Raw genomic sequence first — 26,083 nt, forward strand, 5'->3', positions numbered from 1 at the left:
AAAATGAAAACATGTTACCAATTGACCATTATAACTTGCTACTAGTGTTCATTCAGCTATATCTGTATAATGGACCGATAAAAAAGGACAGAATGATCAATCCCATTGTGGGAGTGTCAAAGAAATATTCCAATTATAGTCTCATTAGGTCCAGCCAGTTGACAGGCCTTCTAAAGGTCATATAAAAAAGGTTTCAGGACATGGAAAACTTGTAATCCTACCTGTTCGTCTTTGATAAATTGGGATACATTCAAGACCTCGCATTCTCAATTGGGTTTTAGTGTGTCCCTGTTCCAAGGAATGGCCAGCAAGACTCAATGTATGGTTCTTGTTCTGAATGTCTGAAAGGTATTTAATTATACATTTTTTGAGCTTCCTTGTCTGTTTCTGCTACGTAGATTTTCCCACAGGGAAACTACAGTATATAAATGACAAATTCTGTCAAATAATCGATTAAATGTTTCTGTGGAATGTGCATACCTTGGATGGACAGTGAAGGACAGCTTTATGGTGACATTATAACCACTAGAGTAAACGCCCCTGTCCTGGGAAGGGCCATACATTGTTCAGTTGGTTGTTGCTTTAGAATTTCAGCATGGTATTGTTTGTTTATTTATTTATTTATCTATTTATATAAGCATTCATCAGTTGCTCCCCCTCATAGGCATCCGTTCATATTCAAATTAAAAGCAAATGCTTAGTTATGGAACTCATCACTCTCATTTACCCCACTCTCTGGCAAATTGGAAAACTTGCTTTCCATGATAAAGCTATGTGGTTGTAAACAATAAGGAAGGGGAAGAATTATATTGCATTAACCATGTAAACCCAGGCTTCGAATGGATTGTGTCCTCCCACTTAATCCGCATCTTGTGATAATTCATTATCGCCAGCTTTGCTGCTTCGGAAAAAAATATTTCGGCAGAGAGCGCTGTGCTCGAGGTTGTGGCGTCGATTGTCCCTCCACGGGCTCCGTTCCGTGTCGACGTCACTGATGGTATAAGTAGCTCGAACCGCACCGTTGGCTTCAGTTCTGTTTTTCCGATTGCTTCGCTCTCGTGAACGGGGCGCTTCGAGATTTTCTGTCAGAAAATATCTTCATCATCAACCGCTTCTACACCCAAAACTGGGTTTAAAAAGTGTATCGACTGTGGGTCGAAGGTGTCTATCACCGACCCTCACCGTATCTGTCTTTGGTGTCTGGGTTCGGATCATCGAACCAGCGACTGTGGCTCCTGTCAGCGAATGACGGAGAAGGCCCTCTGTGAGAGGAAAAGTAAGTTAGCGGTGGGGCGGGAGGCATCAAAGGCCACTTCGAAGGCCTCGTCTAAAAAGCATAAGAAATTGTCCGATTCAAAGGAATCGGAACGTCATAAAAAAATAAAAAACATTCGAAGAGATCCCGATCTCGTAGTAAATCGAGACGATCTTCTTCGTCTTCTTCTAAAAAACTAAAAATGAGACATAGATCTCCATCGTCATCATCCTCTACATCGACTGAATTGGTTCGATGTCCAACAAGATCGGATTCCCCTACAAAATGGGAACATTTTAGAAGGAAAATGATGCAGGTCTTTGAGAATGTGGCCTTGACCCCCTCAAAGAAACCTCAGAAAAGCCAGACCCCGGTTGCTCCACGGGACGACACTGGAAAGTCAGGAACTACGGCGGTAAAACCCAGTAGTGCCCATAAAACTCGAGTCCACAAATCGTCGAGAGATCCTCGAGAATCGAGTGTTTCTCCAATCCCTCATAAAAGGCAGAAGTTGTCGAAGTCGAGTGCAACTTCGTCGACACCATCGGCGCCGACAGCTTCGACAACAAAGCCTATACTATCTTCGACGCTCTTATCGAAGACTTTGTCGAGTGTGTCGAAGGTTTCTTCGACCCCTTCAAAGAAAACACCTATTCCTTCGTCAAAAAATCAGGAGGAAGAGAGAAGGTTTACACCTTTACCCTAGTCACATTTTATTAGGTCCATGTCTTCAATTTTTGAAGAATCTGGCTCTGAGGATGAATATGTCACTCCTTTTGGAGTAAAATATGGCACTGGACAAGTTCCAGAGGAATTTATAAACCCTGAAACTAAAATGAGAGACCTATGCGAAACTCTACATTCTGCTAGTGGTGTTGACACATCACCTGAATTGGTGTTTGCTACACCTGATCCTGCAGAACATGCAGACTCAGGGTACAGGAGTTCGATGAACAGGGTGATAGAGTATATGGGTTGGGGAAGAGCCATCTTGAGCAAGATGATATGACGGACATAATAGTCGGAGGACCCCAGAAAGATCCAGTTCTCCCTTTCCACAGGGAGCTTCAAAGGACAGTTGAAAGGAACTGGGAGAAACCTGATAACATTGCTGCAGTAGACAGTACAGAACTTCTACTTCTGATCCAGAATATCTGAATAGACACCCTACTCCAGAAAGTCTGGTTATTCAGGCTGCTACTACTTCCAACCATACCTCCGGATAGGGAGGATAAGAAGGTTGATGCTTGGGCTCGTAAAAGTTTTACTTCAGGTAGCATGGCCTTGAAATCAACCAATGTCACCTGTATCCTGGCCAGGTTCACACATACCCTGTGCGAATGCATTTCGGCGGCGGCTGCACATATTCCGGAAGGCGAGGAAAGCAGGGCTTCCTGAATATAGTAAAAGATGGGAAGGAGGCAATGGGGGAATGTCGCCAGTCTGAACTGGATACTGCTGATAGTATTAGCAGATCCATGGCACATCCATGGCATCAAGCGCAGTGCTACGCAGATTTGCGTGGTTGAGAAAGTCAGGGTTTGCACCAGATTTGCAGACCAGACTTCTCAACATGCCTTTTGATGGCTCGAAGCTGTTTGGTAGTAAGGCTGATGAGAGCCTAGAAAAACTACAGACCTCAAAAGCAGCAGCTAAATCCCTTAGTGCCTCCATGCGACAGCCTCAGAAACCCTATTTGGGCTCATTTTCCTGGAGGGGTCGTCCTTTTCGATACTACTCTTCTGTTGGTAGAGGAAGAGGACAGGCTTTTCAAAGGGGCAAAAGGAATGTCACTCGTGGTGGACAAGGAAAGGAAAGATTACAAAGCCATCTTCAGGAACGGCATCTATGCTCTCAGCCGCTCCTGCAGCCGCCTCCAAATCACTCTGAGGTCTTATCATACAAAACACTAGTGGGAGGCAGAATCTCTCAACATCTGAAAGAATGGCGAGTCATTACTTCAGATGCTTGGGCACTGGAAACAGTAGCTCAAGGTTACTGCCTTACCTTCCTAAAAAGACCTCACGATCAACCAAAATTCCAGACCCGCTCCTTTTGCAGGAAATTTTAACCCTGCTAGAGAAAGGTGCAATAGAACATGTACCTGTAGCGGAGAGGAACAAAGGTTGATACTCCCCTTATTTTCTCATCCCAAAGAAGGACGGAGGACTGAGACCCATCTTGGACTTAAGAAAATTGAACAAGTTCCTCAGGAAGAACAAGTTCAAGATGGTAACCCTTTCTCAGATCCTTCAGGCTCTCCATCTCCAAGACAGGTTGGTATCATTGGACCTTCAGGATGCTTATTTTCATATGCCAATCCATCCCAAACACAAAATACCTGAGGTTCGCAGTTGGTGGTTCTCACTATCAGTTTCAAGTTCTGCCTTTCGGGCTGACCTCCGCTCCGAGGGTTTTCACCAAGCTGATGGCGGTAGTGGCAGCGAGTCTCAGGAGAGGGGGGATTCACGTCTACCCCTACCTGGATGACTGGTTGATCAGAGCACGTTCTCCAGAAAAAGCTCAGAAACATCTGTCAATCACCTACCACTTCCAACACAACCTGGCTTCTCCCTCAATTTGAAGAAGTCCCACATGATACCATCCCAACAACTCCAGTTTATCGGAGCAGTCTTGGACACTTCCTCGGGCAAAGCCTCGCCGCCCGAGGTAAGAGTTCTCCACATCCAGCAGATGGTAACAAAATTCCAGAAAGCCCAGCATCTGCGGCCTTCAATTTTCTGAGGTTGCTCGGCCTCATGGCATCCTGCATTTTTCTGGTGCCAGAGGCCAGACTGAGAATGAGATCCCTCCAATGGGCCCTCAGAACTCAGTGGTCCCAATTCTCTGGGAATATGTCAGATCTTCTGCAAGTCCCAAGCGCATTTGCTCAGGATCTATTATGGTGGGCTTGCAACAACAACATCCTCAAGGGAGAATCTTTTTGGCAACCATGGCCGGAGATAACAAAAGTAACAGATGCCTCACTCACGGGGTGGGGAGCTCACACCAGCGATTAGACAATCAGCGGACGTTGGTCTCCATCGGAGTCCAAACTACACATCAACCTATTGGAGCTGAGGGCAATCAGACTAACGCTGAAGGCCTTCCTGCCCTCTGTACAGGGAAAGAATGTCCTGATAATGACAGACAACACAGTGGCCATGTACTACCTCAACAAAAGAGGAGGCGTAGGATCACTACCTCTGTGCAGAGAGGCGATGCAGCTCTGGTTCTGGGCAATATGAGAAGGAATCTCTCTATCAGCAGTTCACCTAGCTGGAGAGCAGAACCCGGCGGCAGACGCTCTGAGCAGGCAGAGCACAGTCTCCCACGAGTGGGAGTTAGCTCAGGAAGTCCTTCTGGAGATCTTTGCCCTTTGGGGAACCCCTCAAGTGGATCTGTTCGCAATGTTAAGTGACTTCAATTCAGCACTCCAACTAAGTCAATGCCTAACCTGGTATGCCCAAGGGAAGCCCTTATTTATATATTTTTATGACAAGTTCATAGATCTGGATGATAAACCCTTGTATAACGCCCCTCTCTTTGAATCCCCCTGACCTCACTGAGCCAAGAAGTAGGCTTGTTTTGCAAATTAAAAGATTTATTTGAAAAATTAAACAATATATATATCACACTTTTATAAATAAATTAATATTTGATAGCACACTTATGAATATGACAGTGATCAACAATGGATAATATTACACTAGCACACTTTTGTAATCACTTAGGAGTTGGTATAGAAAGGATAAGGTAGCTGAGAATACTCTATGGTTTCAAGGAAATGCAATGATGGAAAAGAATGCAGCACAGAATTAACTGAGATGGTTTCAACAAGAGATAATATGATCACTTTTTCTTTTGACAATTCACTCCCCCCCTATGCAACATAAGGAGATGGAAGGAGAGCACACAATTTTCAGGAATATAATCAAATGCAATACAAATTCTAGTTCCCCCCTAGCAAGCTTAGAGCAACCGGTATGCTTTTAAAACATGCAGAAATACTTTTAATGTGATTTGTAATGAAGTGAAAATATGCTAAAAATGATTTTAATTCCCTATAGGAGATTCAGGGTAGGTGACAGCTACTTTGAATTAGTTCAGGTCAACACTAGCAATGATTCATGAGGGATTATTAGGTTGAAAACAAATTTCAGCAATGGAAGCAAAGGACAGCTATTTTTGACAGGTGAAGAAGTTGAGTCAAATTGCAATTTGCGGCACTTTTTCCGAGTGCGCCGAGCGTGATTACGGAAATACTATAAGGATATAACTATTAGGGCTTGTTGGAAAGCTGAGGATCTTAGCTTTAAAATGAAAGTTAAATCTCGTTCTTAGCACGTATGGTTCAAAAAATACGGACGATTTTGTGGAGGTAGATTTCAGAAATGAAATAATGATTCAGAATGACAAATTACACTTTCAGAGGTTTGAAATCACAGAATAGACACAAGATTTCTATGCAGTTCTAAATAGGTTGAAATGGATGGGATGAGATTATTTTAGACTAAGGGATTGGTTCTGCACAGCTCTGGCTGGATACTCACTCCTAATTTTGGAAGGAATGGGCCTCGTCACAGATCTGGTCAACAGGGTTAGCTGCGGTTCTCTCTGCTCTGCTGGTCTGGATCTCTGGTTCTGGCAAAAGTTCTTGGCACTGCACAGCGGTCTGGTCTGGGTCTCTGGTACCGGCAAAGGTTCTAGCCAGAAGCGAACAGCACAGCCCGGCTGTTTATTATCAGGTTGCAAAAGATTTTGAGGCCTGCTGAAAAGGATTCAGCTTGTGGATTAGGCCTCTCTGCTACAAGTTCTGAAGTCTAAGTTCTGGTCTCTGAATATTGTCTGGATTTGAAGTCGTCTGGCAAAGTGGTTCGCAAGAAAGTGGAAAGAGCAGTCCCTATCTGGCTTTCAGTGGTTCTTTTTGAAAGTCAGCCTTCCCACCCACTTTTGAAAGTGGGTGGGAAGGCTGACTTTCTATGACCAACCCTCTGAGGATCCTGATAGGCTATAGGATTCTCTGTCGCCTGACTGGGGAACAGAGTTGTGAGTCATCCAGTGCAACCAATTTACAACCTATTGAAGAAACGCCCCTTTGCTTTTACTTAGAAAATGAATTTTTCATAACTAACAGGTTTCCCAGATACACACGTTGTTGAAATTACATGTACACAACACAGATTTCTTAAGGTACAGTTTGGTTCAAGGCACATGTTTCTACGAGCTTGGGTTTAGAAACAACATTTTGCGCTTTTTAGTGACTTTCGCCATATTGTTTTTTCCTCAAAATTTACACAGACCTGCACCCTCTCCCTGAGCATATTAATATAAGTTATCATGTCTCTAGCATAAACCCAGTGTCTGCAAGATTAATAAATTGCAGGGTTCGGCCTCAGAACATCACACAGAGTTGAGCTTAGTCTCAAATTGTAGGTACATTGTTCATATAAAGAATCTCCAAATTGTACGTTTCTGTATAGGAGATACAATATTTTATAAGCAAATTAATAAACATACATTTGCCCTTAATGGAATTCACATCTGAGTCTGGGTCCGCCCCCAGGAGCTTGGCTTGACTCAGAGATCAAATGTCTTCCTTCCCCGAGAGCAACTGTTGACAATTACACCTCAAATCAGCATATCCTATTCAGCTGAAGAGTCTACTGTGTTGACTGAGGTCAGCAGAGCAGGGTGCCACTCTGCATCCGGTTAACAGAAACCTGTGATCTCCTTGTGCTGTTGCTGGTAAGGGCAGGTGTGAATGCTTCCCATGGACAGAGGCCTCTTGAACTTTTACTTAGATCAGACTGCCTTCTGATGTGGGGCCTGGGAACATAGGTGTTAAGAATTTTCATTAACCAGCAAGGCTTTGAAGTTTCCAGCTAACTCAGGTTCCTTGTCAGCTCCTGAAAGACACGCCTCCTGTCTGAGTTAAGACAGCTAGCGCCGGTTAGTGTGGAGCGCTGGTACTGCATCTCCTTTTTGGGAGTTGTCTTGAATTAATACATTTCAGATTTTGAACAGCACCATATTTCTTTGCACTGTTTTTTGCTCTGTGTGTAGCCAAAGGATAGGGCCTGGCAATGGTCTCTTGTATTAACATTAACAGAGGCAAAAATGGATGGCAACCTATTTTTCATGTTTTCCCTGTGCATTTTCTGGGGAGTTCTGGCCATCATGATGTTTTCAATGCCAGTAATGCACAGTTCTGTGGTAGGGCTTGGATGCATGGGTAAAAACATCCCATAGCAACCACGGTAAACTGGAATTGCGAACTGTACTGCTCAAGGGAATTTCCTCCGAGAGGAGCTCTAGGAGACTCGTTTGTGGTGGACTGGGATTTTCCCCTGCTATACGCGTTTCCTCCAGTCCCTGTGATTCCTCAAGTAATCAGGTGGTTGAGAAAGTTCAGGAAAACCATGATCCTAATTTCCCCGGATTGGGCCAGGAGGACGTGGTACCCGGACCTTCTGGACATGTCCATCTGCCCTCCAATACATCTTCCAAAAAGAGAGGATCTTCTCTCGCAAGAGGAAGGTCGGGTTCTCCATCCAGAGGTCAAGACACTCAACCTACAGGCATGGTTTCTGAGAGGTTGAGATACAAGGATTGGGATCTTCTGGATGAGGTAATGGAGATTTTGCTTTCGGCCAGAAGGCCAGCAACAAAATCTTTGTACCGGTGTCGTTGGAACAAGTTCAGTAACTGGTGCAAGGATAGGGATGTGGACCCTTTTCAACGTGGCACCCCAATGGTGCTTTCTTTCCTGTTACATCTAGCCAATTTAGGGCTCCAGATCGGAACAATCAAAGGATATCTTGCTGCACTGTCCACCTTTTAAGCGCTCCTCGGAAGAGGTTTCTTACTTTAAAACGCCATTAATCATACAGTTCCTAAAGGGACTTACCAATGTATATCCACCAATACCGTTTCATGTTCCAACTTGGGATTTAAACTTAGTTCTTAAGTTGCAAACTTGTATACCATTTGAGCCTCTGCACTCCTGTCCATTGAGGCTTTTAACACTAAAAACTGTCCTTCTTGTGGAATTAACATCAGCCCGCAGGGTTAGTGAACTACAGGCTATCTCATGTAAACCTCCATATTCCATCTTTTACAAGGATAAGGTATTTCTTAAGGTTAAACCATCACCACCAAATTAAGAGACTCTAATTAATTTCCGACTTCCATTTGTCACAGAAAATTATTTTACCAACATTATATCCTCCTCCTCATTTGGGAAAAGAAGAGGAGAGATTACATAGATTGGACCCCAAGAGGGCCCTCAGCTTTTACATTTAAAGATGACCAACTCTTTGTGGGTTACACAGGTCGTAAATTGTGGATAGCGGTGACAAAACAAACTATATCCTGCTGGATCATTCTGGCTATATTGGAATGCTACAGATTAGCAGGAAAAGACCCACCGGATGGGCTTCGTGCTCACTCCACTAGGGCAATGGCTACTTCTGCGGCTTTGAAGAGGGGAGTCCCTGCAAAAGACATTTGCTCGGCAGCAACATGGGCATCAATGCATACCTTTATCAAGCATTACTGCTTAGATGCGTCCTCCTCCAATGAGGGGTTATTTGCCAGAGCGGTACTTCACTTAGTCCATGAAAACAAAAGCTAGCACTTCCACCTCCAAATTGATCACTGCTATGGGAGTCTATCACAAGATGAGGAATACGTGGGAGGACACAATCCATTCGAAGAACAAGTTACTTACCAACTGTAACGTTCTTTCGACTGGATGTTCCTCTGCGAAGCTGCGAAGCTGGCGATAACGAATTATCACAAGATGAGGAATACGTGGGAGGAACATCCAGTCGAAAGAATGTTACAGTTGGTAAGTAACTTGTTCTTCTGCTCTAGAATGCACCTCCCCCAAGGTGAAGTCAATTGGCAGGAGATAGAGTTGAAGGGCCGTTCAATAATAAACTTCACTTTAGATTGTCAGCAAGTTGTTTCAATGTTAATAAGGTGCACACTGCTGTGTGAGGTGCACAGTCATTGATCGCCACAGAGAATGTATTGTCTATGATATCAGGTTGACTGTAATGTGTGCCACAGTATCTATCACTTTGCAGATGGATTTCTACAATGCTATACCACTTTGCCATGCGGTAGAGCATTGGATTACTTCCAAGACATGAGGACTTTCAGCTATAAAAAGCGCCCATGCACAATCACTACTGATGAGGACCTACCATATGTATTGGGAATTAATGCATTTGGTGCATTTTAGGGTTCTTCCCAGGAGCAGCAAGAGAACTTAAATGATGGCGCCCCTAACATACAGGTTCTGTTGACCCTTTTTCAGGCATGGCCTCCATTTAACCTGTCTGAGTGTTGTGGCATGGTGGGTGCTTCAATTAAGATCCCTTTTATGCTTTGATGTGTATTTTATCAACGAGATGCAAAAAAGCATCTTCCATCTAAGCCGATGGTTGTTAGATTACATGACTTCCTTCATCCATGTGATTATCTCCACATTCCTGATACGCCTACTGTGATGTGGCGGCCACCATGAGAGAGAATGCTGCATCACTTCCATTAGGCTGCTTCAGCAAGTGCATGTTGTCGATACTGCACATGTAAGTTGCATACAACATATGCATATGAAGCAAAGAGTACAGGGAGCTGTCGCCATGATCACTTCTCTCCTTGACTAATGCAACAGCCTTTACCTAAGCCTTCCGAAACAGTTAATTCATCAATAACAGCTGATTCAAAATAAAGCAACCAACTCATCCTTGGTTTGAAAGCCTGTGACCCCATTTCACAGGCCTTGGTGGCATTGCACTGGCTCCCTCTACCAGCCCAAATTGAATTCAAAACCCTCTACATCTTACGCAGAGTGCTGAGGGAATATCTCCCTGGTTTCCTCATCTCCAAGCCTAAGAAGATAGCGCCCCTGAGATCCGTGACATTCTCCTCCTGTGGACATTTTGTTGTTGCATCTTTAAAAAAAAAGCAATACTGCTGGCTCCCTCATCTAGAACTCTCGCCCACAAGAATTGAGATTGTTGGCGAGCCATTCACACTTCAGGAGCAATCTCAAAACCTCTCTCTTCAAAAAATACCTTCTTAACTCCTAATTGGGTTGACATGTGATTTTCCTACAGCCAATCTTTACACTCCACTCACACCAACTCACTCAACTGAAGGCAGTTTGATCACCTCTGTTTGATACAAGTTTTTCATGATCTCTGCTGTTGATCATTTTCCTTGCACTGTTTTGGTCACTTATTTGTTGCCCTCTTTGCAGCATTTCCGTGCTCTGTTTAGACTTTGATGCTTTGTACTTACCTGATTTGACTCTTCCCTGAGCTGCGCATGGTCAGATGTCTGCCTCGTCCCTTTAGCTCTGGGGGCACTGCGAAGTGACATTGTTGCAGTTTGCACCTTATAAATCACCAATAATTAAAATTGATACCACTGTGTGCTGTTCCTTGGGTATTTCGTACAGGAATGGTAATGGTTAATGAGTGAGTACTACTACAGTGACCAAGCTCATGCCCCTAAATACTGGGAGAGTGACTATGGTATCCCTTGCCTTGCCAGATAACACTGACAAGAAGTACTGCAGAGGCTCAGCCCCTGGAGATAGAGCGGGTGACCAAACCAGTACTGCTCAGCACTGGGGGCAATACCCACTGTGGGCTCTTTAGAATCCCAAAGAGTGGATTGCTGGAGGTTGTGATAGAAAGTCTAGAGCATTGATTCTATGCGGTTTTTAAGATTTTATTTTTCAAAAAGTTGGAAACATCGACCTCATCTTCAAGAATCTGTCCATTTTTCTTTCCTTGCCTTTATGGGGGCACCTCTTGTTTGGCCCCTTATTAATTCTGTCACCTCCTCCTGCCACTTAACCCATCACAACATTCTCTGCTACGTTATGCCCTTTCAAAAGAAATGCTGTTCCCCAAATGCAGATTCATGTTTATTTATTTATTAAAGTTATTTTATCACTTCTTTGTATGAGGTGGGGGTCATTCATCCTCATTCCTAAATTGGCTCCCACTCATTTATTTTATATATTTGTATAGGTTTTTTTTTTGCCACACACTGCCATGAAGCTGAGTGGTTACCACAAAAAGCACAATATCAACATTTTAGTTTATTATGATTCACTGGTGTTATTTAAGTTTTCCCAAAGGAAAACAAAGAGCTTTGTGACAAATTGGATTCTACTCTGCAGGAGTACAAGGATGAGTATGGGTAAAATGGCCTGCTCAGTCCTCACACTTATACAAACCAAAACACAATGCAACAATAATGATAAAACAGATACAGTTAAGATGTATACCTCCTTCGCTATTTGTGGTAACGTGGCACAAGGGAAGGCTATGCTCTTAAGAGGGGTGTGAAGGTGAGCCAGTAGTGACCCAAACAACACAGTATCACAGTCCAAAATAAAGGGAATGTCCAATCAAGGTTCTATAAAAAGTATAAACACTTTAACTATACACACCATCTGCACGTAGAACAAAAAGAGATTACTATCCAAAAGTCCACCCCAAAGGAAGAACAGAGAAGATGTAACAGACTGCAGAAAGTAGCACTCTCAATACAGTTCCAGGGGTGGTCGGTAAAGTACTAACCACAAAAGGATATCTTGTTGAAAACAGGAGCAACCTAACCAGTCTCTAGGGTGCAAGTGGACCGAGGGGGCAGTTAAGAGTCAACATTACCTGGATTCAGTTCTTGGTGGGCTGACATAGTCAAACTTGGGGTCGAAAGTAGATGCAAGCTGATCAGGCTCAGTTCAGGCACGTCGGATCGTGGAGGCCCCGGCAGCAAGCAGGTGTCGAGTAGGGAGAATGCGGGTGCTCTGTGCGGTAGAACAGCAGCTCTTCAAGAATGCAGGTTGGGATGGACTTTAGCCTCTGGTAGGGGTCAATGCTCCAGCCGTTTGGGTGGTCGGTTGTAACGCTCACCTGATTCCCACGGAGGCGCAGGTCTGGCTTCGAGTGCTGATGCTTCTTCAATGGTGAAGCGCAGGACTCTGAAGATGGACAGGAAGGGCCCCTCTACTCTGGCTTCTCCGGCTCGCAGGAATATTCCCCTGTGCGTGAAAAGGAGTATTACCTACTGACTGAGTTATGCTCAAGCCTCCCACTCTCTTCCAACCCTCCACGATACCCTTCCACGATGCCCCGTGAAGTCTCATCTTAGGGCCAGGAAGTATGAGCTCTCCATCCTGCTTCTGATGCAGGGGCGCGTTGAAACCCAGTTACTTCACTGGATTGAGGATTGATGGGAGTTCAGGTAAGCTTGACTATTCAGGTAAGGCTCTGTAAAAGTTCTGTTGCAAGTTCAAAAGTCCAAGCTTAATAATAATGTTCATTGTCTTTTTCCCCTTAGGGGCCGGGGTTCGGAATGCCGGAGATATGGCGCCGACCCGAAGTGAAACGTGCAGTTCCAGTAAATGACAGGTGAGTTCTGGATGAGCGCTCGGGTAATGTCTTTGCATTCGCTCATTCAATGTCTTTGTCTTTTTCCCCTTAGGGGCCGGGGTTCGGAATGCCGGAGATATGGCGCCGACCCGAAGTGAAACATGCAGTTCCAGTAAATGACAGGTGAGTTCTGGATGAGCGCTCGGGTAATGTCTTTGCATTCACTCATTCAGTGTCTTTGTCTTTTTTCCCCATAGGGGCCGGGGTCCGGATGCCTGGAAGCGGCAAGACCCGAAATGAAATGGGAATGACCCAACAGGTAAGACTTAGAAGGAAACTGAGCTTTTCCTATTCCCTTCCTTCTCTCACCTTGTTCTTGTCTTTTTCTCTCTAGGCTCTGGGAAGTGGCTGTGGATCCGGATGATCGCTGCTGAAGATGGTGGCGTCCAGGAAAGGTGAGTGAAATGCAGCGCTGCAGCGATCGTAGCAAAATGCTTTTAAAATGATGTCTTCCTTTTCAGGATCGTCGGTGTGAAGTCTCTGTGGTGCTGATTTAGCAGGTAAGGTCTTTTGTCTCCCTTTGCAGGTGACCCAGGGTACTGACAGGCGTGGCTGAGGTCCAGATGCAGGAGCTGACACGGTGAGCGTCCAGCTGCGAGGAGCAGAACAACGCGAAGCGTGAGTTGCTGATCGGGTGTGGTTTAAATAGCTTTGGAAGAAGTTCCAAGTGTGTATCCTTCCTCCGATCAGGTATGTATCCTTCCCCGACCACACCCGGGTGGAAAGTAGTCCCACAGGTAAAGTAGTTCCATTCAGGCCTCAAGAGGGCCTGGATGTGGCAGCATGGTCTGCATCAGGTAAGTGCACATTAAAACACTTGAACACATGTCTAGCTTTATGAGCCTGGCACCTAAGGCGCCAGGACAGAGGTCCAACATGAGCCTGGCGCCTAAGGCGCCAGGACTGCGTTCAAAGGGCCCCAGCTTGGGCCCGCTGGCACTCCCCTGGGGGTAATGATGCCTGCCGCTGGGGTTGCTGGGTCGGACCTGGCTCCTTGGAGGTAGGCATCATGACATCGGTAAGGTACTAACCACAAAAGGATATCTTGTTGAAAAGAGGAGCAACCTAACCAGTCTCTAGGGTCCAAGTGGACCAAAGGGGCAGTTAAGAGTCAACATTACCTGGATTCAGTTCTTGGTGGGCTGACGTAGTCAAACCTGGGGTTGAAAGTAGATGCAAGCTGATCAGGCTCAATTCAGGCACGTCGGATCGTGGAGGCCCCGGCAGCAAGCGGGTGTCGAGTAGGGAGAATGCGGGTGCTCTGTGTGCTAGAACGGCAGCTCTTCAAGAATGCAGGTCGGGACGGACTTTAGCCTCTGGTAGGGGTCAATGAGTGACGCTCCAGCAGTTTGAGTCAGCTGACCACAGTCGTTGAAGTGGTGATCTAGGGTGCGTCGATGTGCAATCAATGAGGCGGCAGTTCAAGGGCTAGCTGGGTCGATCTGTTGTTGTAAAGCCCGGTTACAGTTGGCATGTGACTCGCCAGTGATTTGGTTAGGGTTCGTTCAGGGCCAGTTCTCCTATCTCAGGAGATTGATATTGATATTGTATTTCTATCGCGCTTGTACACAAGTGTTTCAGACCGTGACAAGGCAAGAGAGGGGAGCAGGGGAGAACAAAATAGCGATCTTACTAGTCCCAGTGACATTGAGAATGCGCAAGTGCATGGGAGAGGGGGAGGGGAAAAGTGCATGGAAGGGGTGAGAAGTGGAAAGTACGAAGCAGAGGAGAAACAGATAAATAATAATAAATAAATAAAGAATAAAGGCAAACGACATTGGTAGTGCAGCCAGCAATTTGCAAGTGATAGGTTTAAGGCAGCAGACAGGGTAGGTCTCATAAGTGCAGGAAGAAAAGGAAGGGCTGTATGGGTACAGATAAAGACCCCAGTGCAAGGGGTGGCCCGGAGGCAGTGCAGGAGGGTGGCAGGGTGAGCAGGTACTTGGGCCAGGAGGACAGAGGGTGGCCAGGTGCACGGTGCCAAGAGAGAACAGATCAGCAGGGGAGAGGGGGAGCGAAGGCAGAAGAAAAGAGGAAGGTCTTGAGGTGCTTCCGGAACCGGAACCAGAGATGGTTCTCCTCAAGTTTTAGAGTGGCAGGGAGGCTGTTCCAGAGGGAGGCCCCAGCCAAAGACAGAGATCTACCCCCAGCTTGTTTCTTTGAAAAACGACTGACCCTGAGAGAGTTAGAGGTAGAGGAGCGAAGAGCTCGAGAGGGGAGGTATTTGCGGAGGGATAGCTGAAGGTATTTTGGACCCAGGCCCCAGAAAGCCTTGTGGACAATGCAGAGGGGTTTGAATTTAATCCTTTCATCCACTGGGAGCCAATTGAGAGATTTCAGGTCTTGAGGCCAAGGACAGGTCTTGCAGTCCTGTTCTGGATTAGTTGCAGAGGGAGGAGAGTAGAGTCAGGTAGATTTAGAAAGAGGCTGTTACAATAGTCAAACCTACAGTGAACCAGAGCTTGGGATACCATGAGCTTCTGTGGGGAGGAGAGGAAAGGCAGAATACCTCTGAGGAGGTGCAGTAGGAAGTTTGACTTTTTAGAGACCTCAGAGATGTGGGCGGAGAAGCAAAGGGTGGAGTCAAAGATGACACCGATGTTCATAGCCTCGCAGGTGGGGATTGGAGGAGGGCCAAGGGAAGCCAGCCAGAGAGTGAGGAGAAAGGATGGTGAAGGTGTGCCGATGAGGAGGATCTCCGTCTTGCTGGCATTCAGACAAAGATCATTGGCCGCACGCCAATCTTGAATGGCAGTTAGGCAATCAGAGACGAGAGAGGAAGAGGAGGTGGCCGAGGGCAGCCTGAAAATGAGTTGAGTGTCGTCAGCGTAGCACTGGAAATTTGAGCAGAAAATGGCAATGCAGTGGGTGAGAGTTGCCAGGTATTGGTTGAAAAGCCAGGGCGAGAAGTTAGACCCCTGGGGAACACCACAGATAGAGATTCAGGTGCAGAGTCGTAGGTCCTAATTCACAGCAGAGGTTACTCCTGATGTGCCCTTGGATTGGTAGGGGACAGATCTTGCTTCTGTCTTGGATGATTCCCTCTCCACCTCAGGCCGAGGGCTTTGGAGAGTCCAGTGAGATCTTCAGAATTAATCTGTGGCCTTAAAGGAGCTGAGAGGAACTGAGAAAATGTGCTGAAAGGGTGGGAGACCCCTTCTTTATGGTGCAAACTTCATCAGGTGATTGGGCTAAAGCTAGTCTTTCTTAGGGGTCCAAGCTCTGCTCTTGAACGGAGTGGGTTTTGCCCTTCTGATGTCACACCCAAAGTGCTTTGCTCCAGAGGAAGTGGAAAGAGAGAGAGAGGGGCAGTGAAAATCAAGATGGTGAAAACCTCCTTCCGTTGACCAGAGCTCTCGTGCCTACCATTATCCCACACCTTCCCTTTTCATTGAGAACAAAGGGCTTTAGAGATGCAGCGCCCTGGTTTGAGGCTGTTCCTTTTGAATGGGTGTGCTCACTTGGTGCCCGGGCCCAGAACAGCTGCCTTCTGTCTCAGGTGGAGAGTGTAACCTGCCCACAAAGGGATCAAAGAGGCGACCTGGACCTCTGGGGTCTTGTCCCGCCATTTGGCAGGTTACACCCGGCTGACCAGAATACACATCACCTTCCCTAGTGGATCTGACTCACAGAATCTGACACATATGCGATACCATTTGGAATGTGGTGGTTGGGATCATAAGTAGCACCATGCAATATGCCTAAATGTATGTGTAGCTTTTATGTAGAGTTTACCCTGCTACCAACATGGACGACTTATGATCATCATGGTTTTGGAGTACAGGGGGGGGCATAGCATAAATGCTGCCTCTGCGCCGCAGAGACTTGGCTGTTCTGCGGCTGTCAAGTGGGCATCTCTTGATCTTTGGACCTGCTCTGTGCCATGAGTAAAGTGGGTGCCACGGATCAGGCTACTTGTTGCGGCAGGGAATTAGTGCATTATGCCTTTGGTATGGAGTCAATGGGAAAGAGGGAATCTGGTTGGAAGATTACCTCCTTTTTAGATGGAATTTCCCTCATAATTCTGTTTGTTAGTAAAAATAAAAAAACGTCAGGGCTTTGCAACCCATGGCAAGCTCTGACAAGCTTCATTTATACTGTCTCTCGCAATTCCACTTGTCATTTTGGAGGACCTGTTAACAGTCTTGGGGCAAAGTATTTTTCTCTTAACTCAGTGTTTTTTATCTAGGGTCATTAGGTAGCTTGAGTATGGTGGTAAAATCTTCTCCCGGGGTTCCATTTCTAGAGGGGTAGTTAGCAGCTGGATCTGTGTGTAGACAGGAGGCCACCTTATAGTTTCCATTGACTTCTCGCTAGGGCCACATACATATTTATCCACCCATGCCCGGCTTCCCCTTGATAGGTTCAGGGCTTGCTCTTCTTCACACTACCACCTTATGTCAGGACCTCTGCCAGAGCCTGGTCTATCTGGCATCAGTGGAAAAGCCAAGATCCACAGAGGATTCGGTACCCTCCAAGATGGCGGCGGATTGGGATGATCGGCAGGAACCTGGGCAACGATCTTGCTGTGGGGTGAAATAGCCCCTGGATGCCGTAAATAAAAGGCCAGAGTCAGTGGGGGACATGCCCCTAAGTAAAAGACCTAAGCTGAAATAATGTGGGACATGAGACTTATGGAAGCAAGATAAAAAGGAGTGTAATTGGGCATCAAAGCATCACGATTCTTAAAGATGCCAACTGCCTTGCATAAGAGAAAGACACATTGCAATGTTTGACAAATTCTTGGAGAGCTGAAATAACATTCTCAGACACAACGGTCCACCGAACCCTCAATGGAATGTCATCATGGTGTCCAGCAGTTGCAGTGAAGCAAATTGCTTTCTGTCATAAACATTAAATAAAATTAGTAATTCAGTTTTCCTTTAAACTAAGAATATGCTCATCAAAATGTGTGCAAGACTTTCAAATATGAACTTGAGCCCATCACAGAGGAAACGACAGTGTACAGAATCTGTAAGGTGATGTTGAACCGCAGTTAAAGGAAGGCCTTTGACGGCTGAAATCAACCAAAAGGACATTTCGATTTTGCCTCTAAAGTGACACTCTGCACAGCCAGGTGTGCACCAAAGCCTCTAAAATGTAATTATGATGCCCTCCTTTAACCACTGTATGCAGGGAACAACTTTGCAGTGACACTTCTACATGTTAAAATTGTGTGCCTATCAGGAGTCCATGTTAAAGTGAAATATGAGTTAAAAGGCAATTCGGGCTCAGTGGTGGCAGGCCATGGGGTTTTCTTTGCTTGTGATTTCCTCAAATGTGAAACTAGATTCCAAGGCCCATGTTGTCATGGGGATTTTGGCCTGGCTCACTTCAAACATGAGGGCCTTCCTTTAAAAATACAACTTAAATGATACTTACAGATCGAATTCATGGTGTGGACAAGATAAAGGCAGTTCTGTTCTCCAGCTTTTATGACCTAGGTCACTCAGACTGCAATAAAACTTGCATTTGCTGGCCATTAGCTCTTGCAATGTGCAAGCTAATCTCAACACAGGACCCCTCTTGACGTCAGAGCCAGGAACAGGCACATTGCTAAGGTGGGGGCTAGGGTTAAGGAGGGGTTTGACTGTCCATTGTATAAAATGGGAGAAATGGTTTTCATCGTATAAAATTGGTAATATTCGTCGCACAATTGTCATGGTGGGATTTCTGAAAAGTTGTCAGCTAGCCGCTTTCGGTCATCCCAAATGATTTTTGTGGGACCAACATACCAAAAGTTATTAATAAAAACATAATGTGGCCCACCGTATGAATTTGAAAACTATAAAAGGTTGCTTAAAACATGTAAAAATGATTCATATGCCGCTCACCAAGAGCCATATTTTTCACTGATATAATTCTGGAGTAAATGAAGAAAAACTGTATCTTTGCACCAGTATATTGCACAAACACCTAACAAGGCTTATGTGATTCACTGAAAATATAGTTTTAAAAAATGCCATCATGTGTGTCAAAATATGTAGATTAAAGGTACTTGTCATGCAGTGAGATTTGTATGTCCCCAACCCAGAACAAGCCCCCCTGTCGAAGGAACATTATGGAGTGGTCTCCTCCCCTGGTGTCCCAAAGCACTCCCACATTTTCTGAACCTATCAGCACACAGATGGGTGTGGGGTAGTGAACATTAACGTATCCCTTCTGCTGGAACTATGACACATTAGTGATGTCAGTTGCCCTTAACTAGGTAACCCCGCCTCAGATCACGGCACTTGACACTAATCTCTGAGGTGAGCTGCTGCCGGAAATATCGAGGAACATCCCAGCACTAGCAGTGAGGCCTAATCTTGCAGATGAGCCAGGAGACCTAGTAGCTGACTTGGGACCCCTTAGAGGAAAGAGGAAATCCTTGACTGATGCCATTGGCTGTCCCAGCAGTGGTGTTCTGATGCTCCATGATGTATAGTCCAGACCTCTCCTGTAAGTAGAACTAAACCCCAAAAACCACAGAATGTGTAGGGCCTGTATTCTTGTAGCAGTGCATTACATAATACCCCCTTTCAAAATCCCCAATTGTCTATATTTCAGTCATTGCCCCATTGAAGAATCCCCATTTGGCTGTGTAAATCCTTAGTGTATTTTTCTAAGCAAATCAATTCCCCATTTATTTCACAGGATTTGTATTGTTGGAATTCAAAACCAACCATCTTTTCCCAGTGTTTTGTGAACTGGTATAGTCATAAAGTGTTGCCCAAAATAATTAATCCCATTGTGATCTGAGAAACAAATTTGTCCCTGTGTTTCAATTGTGCCCTGCTAAATTAATTTCCATCTGCAGCTGTATTTTCCCATCGCATCTGTCATCCTGACCCAAAACCGATGTTCCTCTTGTGAGCTACCCCCTTTCCGAGAGCTTGCCTGTAATTTTAAGCATCAGTAAAAATGAATTCCATTTGCATTTTCTTTCCCATTGAAAGTGTGCCCAACATCCCAAACCCCGTTTTTCCCCTTTTATTATTCTTTCCCCATTGTGAGCTAAAAAACGAATTTCCATTTGCCTTTTTGTATTTTGTATTTGTATTTTATTGAACTTATATAGCGTTTTAATCCAAAACGCTTTACAAGAGGAACAAACAAGATACAGCAAGCATTACATAACAATTGAATTAAACCAGAAAACCGTACAAAAACAATTTACATTATGAAAGGGGAAGAAGAGTATGCAGGGGCCAGGATGAGAGAAGAGGTGGGAGGTATGAGCAAAGGTGAGAGCAGAAGTAAGAGAGGAGGCAGAGAGAGAAAGAGAGAGGGAAGGAAGAGATGAGGATTAGAAAGGTGCAGGGCATGGGGTAGGAGGGAGTAGAGCGAAAGGAGAGCAGGAGGTGGAAGGGAAGTAGGAAGAGGAGTAGGAAGTGTGGGTGGGAATACTAGTAGAAGTAAGAGAGGAAGCAAAGCGTTTTAAGGAGGTGAATGGAAGAGATAAGATTTTAAAGAGGTACGAAAGTAAGTGAAGGAGAAAGTGGAGCGGATGGAGAGAGGAAAGTGGTTCCAGTGGTAAGGGGCAAGCAGTTGGATGAGCGGAAGCAAGAAGGGGCACAGGGTGATGGTGGAGAAGAGAGTAGGTAAAAATCTGTTTTCTTTCCCATTGCCCATGTGTTGAATATCCTAAAACCGATTTTCCCCTTGTGTGCTGACTTGTATTCTCTAAAGCCCTGTCTGTCTTTCTAAGTATAAGCAAGCAAATTCACTGTCTTTCTATTTTTTTCCCACAGCAGTTGTGATAAATAATTACTCACCCCATTCTTCCATTGTGCTTTTCCAAACAAATGTTCCCATTCTTTGCTGGCTCCCCATATTGTTTCTGTGGGCACTGCACTAAAATCGATTTTCCCCCTGTATTCTTACTCCCTGCCACTGCCTTCCATTCAAAGGAATCAAGTCCAATTGATGTTTGGGGGTTGAGGGTCGCAGGGGCAGTGCTTAACTATTGTGCTATCATTGTGTGTTGAATTGTTCTTCTTCTGTTTTGTCATTAAAAAGGAAGAATTTGTGACAGTATATCTTAACCTGGTCGCTTTACAGAAGTCATTGGCCCTAATTCCGAGGTTGGCGCAAAGGGATTACCGGCACCGGTAAGGACACCGGTGCCGGTAATCCCTTTGCGCCCTATTCCGAGTACCCTTAGCGGGTCCCTTCCTTAATGGCTGGTTATACCAGGCGTTATGGACGGGACCCGTTAAGGGACTTTAGAGCTAATAACGGTACCGCAATTTACGGTACCGTTATTAGCGCCTTCCCATTGAGCCCTATGGAGGCTCAAATGGGAATGGGGAATGGCTTTTTCAATGGGGACTTACCGGTCCCGCAAAGGTCGGAATAGACCGGTAAGTCCCCATAGAACCAGGGCGGACTCAGTACCAGTATTGGAGGTAGTCATGGCGCAAATAGCGCCATGATTACCTCCAAACTCGGAATGAGGCCCATTGCATTTTGTGTTGCCACAAAATTGGTGGCTGTTGTAATTTGTTGGTTCTACCTTGACATTAAATAATAAGTTAATAAATATCTTATTCATAGACACCGGCCTGGTTCCTAGTCCATTGTGGGACAGGGTGTTTGTGGAGGGTGGGTGCGAGACGGGTTGGAGGCCTTCTTAAGAAAGGATCTGTATTGTAGAAATAAAAAGCGTTTTTATTGTGTGCCACATTCCTAGCAGGGGAAGGAGGTCCATGACTTGCGTGTGCCGTGTAATAAATCGCGACATAATGCTTTCCAAGATGGCGACCGGGTGTAGCGTGATCTCTTCACAGGACTGAAATATAAGACTGCGGTTCAGGTGAGCGCATAGCGTTGCTTCTTTCTTTGGAGCACAGCCGCTGTTTTGCCTTCCTCCTAGCCTGCCTTGTTACTACTCTTGCATTGACTCTCCTTGCCATCTGAGTCACGGCGTGCGCAGTCCGGCGCAGTCCTGTCTAACTTCCTCTGATTCATTCCTTCTCTTTGTTTCCTACGCTCCTCCTTGGATTCTCCCTGGCCTCCTCCTTGGACACTCTCCTTCCTGATACTTCCACACTGCCTGGCACAACATTTTTGAAAGACATTCTTCTCATTGATTCGACTGGAGGCTGTTTTTTTCCTGCTATCCATTTGTCTATTGCACGAAGGATCCTTCTTCCATCCTCTTCTCTCCATCATCATGGACAAGGTTTTTATTTCCCTTTACAGTTTTCTTTCCGTTTTGGGGCTTTCCCACAGAGCATCCCTTGTTGTCCTGTATCCATAGGGCTCAAAGAACACTTTGTGGGCTTAGTCTTATTTTTGCTAACATCGGATGAAATAGTGGAGAAGTCATCACTGCTTGATCAGGTCAGTCCCAGATACTGAATCCTAATACCTTATACCTCCCGGGACTAAATGTGCCCTTTTCTACAACCACCTACTCTCTCACACACTGATGGTACTACACCACTGCTCTACTGTTGCTCTCCTTCTCTACAGTCTTTTCACCTCCCCCCTCTTCCATGCTGTGAGTCTCATCACCTTGCTTCCTCCTCCTATTATCTTCAGCTCCTGATGTTCCACCTTTCCTTCTTTCCTCTCTTCTTACCCTCATCCTCCTCTCTCCTTCTCCTGTTACTCAACCCCCTCTCCCCCAACTGCTGGCCTCCAGCTCTTGGTCTGTGTACAGTCCAAGACCAAAAGGACGGATTCAATGCAATCTCGGTGCCAACGCTAGACTCATTGGGTATTGGAGATTCTGCCTTGAGGTGGGTCAACCTGAACAACCGAAGGACCCATAAAAGTACTAATTTGGAGAACAGACAAGAAGGTAAGGAGTGGAAAGAGAATGTTTAAAAACAAGATGCACTTAGAATGTCTGCAAGCTGTATGGGACTAGGTAAGGTTCACAGGGGACATTAGACAATGCAAGGCTATGCACCCCTAAAGTCCCTTAGTTAAACCCCAGAACACTGAAAAGGTGCGAGCTTCCAATCTGACTCCATGATCCACTTCACACTATTTTGGTGTAATACATGCCTTAGGACTCAATGGTACATGATTTGTATTGCTGTGTTTAGTTATCTTTATATTTTGTAATATTAAGTGAAAAAATTGATAAAAAAACATTTTTTGAAAAGGACGAAATTACCAACTTTCACAAGAATATGGTGCTGACCAATGGACATTGTGTGAAGTAAGGTGACTTTTGTGAGCCTTTGTCATGCCTCTGGGTTTTCCCCATGTCACCCCGTTGCGCCTGCCCAGGTCTTGGAAGCTGCCCTGGCGTCTCAGGCAGCAGCGATCTCGCCACAGGCAGTAGAACTACATCCCCCGTAAATCCTGCGATGCCCCGATCACGTTGCGCATTCCACGCCTCACCCCGAAATGCCTATTTACTGTTCGCACGGAAGCAAGACGGTGCTCCTAAACCGTTGCTTTCTTGTACGCGGCACAAGTTGCAGTCTTTGTTCCTGATTCCTTCGATACCTGACCTCTCGGATTACGACCCTTGGATTGTTCATCCCAGATTTGGCTCTAGTTTGCGTCCTCCCTGCTTCCGACGTCTGCACCCTTTTGGATTGATCTCCCGGCACCCCTCACAACACGGCTAACGGACACCGACAACTCTTCTTGCATCTGGCCCTCTACATCAGTCATACCGGCTCCCCTTCCCAGCGCAAGCTACCAGCTGACTACGCTCCCGCGTTTCTGTTGTGTCCTCCGCTCCATATCCGCAGCATATAATCACCCTTTTTTCAGGACGCTATGTTGCTCACCTCCCTGCTCCCATTTCCCCAGCATACAATCTTCCCTCCTCCAGGACGCTACGCTGCACATTGGGGAAGCCGTTTTTTTCTCCTTTGGAACTTTGGTTTCTCTGACTTGTTTTTGGGTCGCTTTGCTGCACATCATCACGCCCTGAACTGCTCCTGCCATTGACAGTTTGCTATGCCTCTGAAACTCAGTGACTCTCAGTGCTGTCTCCTTAGTTGCGCCCTCGTGCCGTCCAGGTCTGGGTCTCCCCCCCCTTTGACTCTTTCCTGGATCACGTTTCTTCCTTTGAGGATTCCAACAACTACCCAGCCACAGCTGCTTGCTGTTCCGCAAGTAGGTTTCTTGTTTCATCTCACGGACCAACAGGTAAGAATGGGTGCTCTGAGGGTGTTACGGCTGGAAGTTAAAGTCTTCCCCAGTGTTGTATTCACTGTTCATTTCTGTTCTTTTTCCCTGTAGCTCTGCTTTTGCGCCTGCCTTTTCACTCAAGGCCCTGGCCTGACAGGTATTATCACTATCCTGCAGGCTGCGCTCTTGGGGAGAAAGTCTTTTTAACATCTGTGGTGAGAGGTCTCGATTATCGTCCAAGAACTGAGGCCCTTCACCTGTTGTTGACTCTTGCACCCTCAGTCGATGACACGTGACAGCCTTGAATTTGCTATACCCAATGTTAGTGGACTGAGATCTCTTCAAGCCTCACTTGCTTGGCTAATGAATCCTGGGCATCCACTACTTTTATTTTTAATTATTTGAATTTAATTTTAATGATCCTATCTCAAATGTTGAAGTGGTGACTACTGACAACACATTTAATCATACCATTTCCTGTCAATAGAATTTGCACATAAAACACACATGTATAACTTGACATGGGGGTTTCTTGAAAATCTATATTCACTAAAAATAAGACATAGTTTGAATACCACGACCTTCATGCAATAATTGCATGTTCAGTCCAAACTGTTGCATATCAACAAGGGCTTTCAGCAACACATTTTGTGACTTAAAGGCAGCTATGGAACATTCTTGCACATACTTCCTGAGCATCTGGAATATGACTCTGTCAAACCCAAGGGATGTTTGCAGAAAGATGCCATGTGGAATAGGGGCATTTTTAAAGGGGAACTGAGAGGCAGGCTAAAATACCCCCTACACATGAGATGCACCCTATGCTCCAACTATTAAAGGAATGATTCGCCCAAAACATTTTATTGCAAAAAAAGATGGGCAATAATAAAAAAAATAGATTGCCACTTTTTTTTTTTAAGTCCCTATGTAAAATTTTGAGAAAATGAAGCTCAAAGGGAAGTACATGGGGGCATCCATTTTGTGAAATGGATGCCCGCCGCTGTGCTTGCTTTGGCTTTTGCGGCACTAATGAAGGAAAAGCCAGCCAGCTGTAGTAAACAAAAGCTACCACTGGGTGGCTTTTCCTTCATTGGTGCCGGGACTCGGAGGACGGAGACCGGAGACTACAGGCACGGGGAGCCTGAAAGCCCCAAATGGGAAAGCAGCTTTAGGCAGAAACACTGCAGCGTTTAGCATTTCAGAAAACAACCACATTGTGTTTCTGCCTAAAGTTGCTTTCCCAGCAGCTTTAGGCAGAAACACAACATGGTTGTGTTTGAAAATGCTGCGGTTTTCCTTTCCAAGTTTCTCAGGCTCCTCCGAGCCAGAGGAGCCTGAGAAACTTGGAAAGAAAAACTGCAACGTTTTCAAACACAATAACGTTGAATTTATGTTTTTAAAGCTGCTGTTTTATTTCTAAGTTTTCCGGGCACTTACCGAGATGCAGCTGCAGCTTTTCTGCCTGTAGTCTCCGATCTGCGTCCTCCGAGTCCCGGCACCAATGAAAGAAAAGCCACCCAGTGATAGCTTTTGTTTACTACAGCTGGCTGGCTTTTCCTTCATCAGTGCCACAAAAGCAAGCACAGGTGGGCATCCATTTCACAAAATGGCTGCCCCCATGTGCTTCGTTTTCAAAATTTTGAGCTTCATTTTCTCAAAATTTGGCATAGGGACTTAAAAAAAAAAAGTGGCAATCGATTTTTTTTATTACTGCCCATCTTTTTTTGCAATAAATTTTTTTGGGCGAACCATTCCTTTAATGTCCGTGTCCACACTCCTTAAAAATTCATTTTTATACTTGTCGAAGAATCGGCTTTCTAGTGGCTGACTTTCTAACCTTGAAACTTAGAGTCTTTAGTTCGAACACGGCCTTGACAATTGAGACAAAAAGAGGGATTCTGGATTAATCGACTTATTGTAATTTGTCATTATAAAGATGCGTAATGTAACTAAAAAACTGAACAGCATACTGTCCCATTACATGTCCACCATTGCGCTTTGGTTTCAGTAATGGTTTCTGCTCCAGCCCACATCCTTCACAGTGTCCAACGAGCATCCCCTCAAGTTTGCATGCCCCTTCAAGAATACGTGTGTAGAGCATTCTATTGATCTTTGGAGCCAGATCTGTGCTTTTAGCAAATTTTGAAACAAATATAATTAAGAATCGTGTTTCTAGCATGACTTGATTTTTTTTCCTTTTGCAGTTTATAAAACAATGACAGAGTCTGTTGTTTACTGATCTGGTCCGCTTTTCCCTCCCTAACCTGTAACTCTCTGT

The 26,083-nt window shown here is 45.3% G+C and overlaps 1 protein-coding gene across 2 annotated transcripts in view; it reads left to right on the plus strand.

Moving 5' to 3' along the window:
* The window catches only part of AHRR (aryl hydrocarbon receptor repressor), a 1,406,519-nt gene that overhangs the window by 848,879 nt on the left and 531,557 nt on the right, over positions 1 to 26,083 (plus strand). The window lies entirely within an intron of this gene.

The sequence above is a fragment of the Ambystoma mexicanum genome, chromosome 5q (assembly GCF_040938575.1).
Source record: "Ambystoma mexicanum isolate Mex_15411 chromosome 5q, UKY_AmexF1_1, whole genome shotgun sequence".
NCBI classification, from domain to species: Eukaryota; Metazoa; Chordata; class Amphibia; order Caudata; family Ambystomatidae; genus Ambystoma; species Ambystoma mexicanum.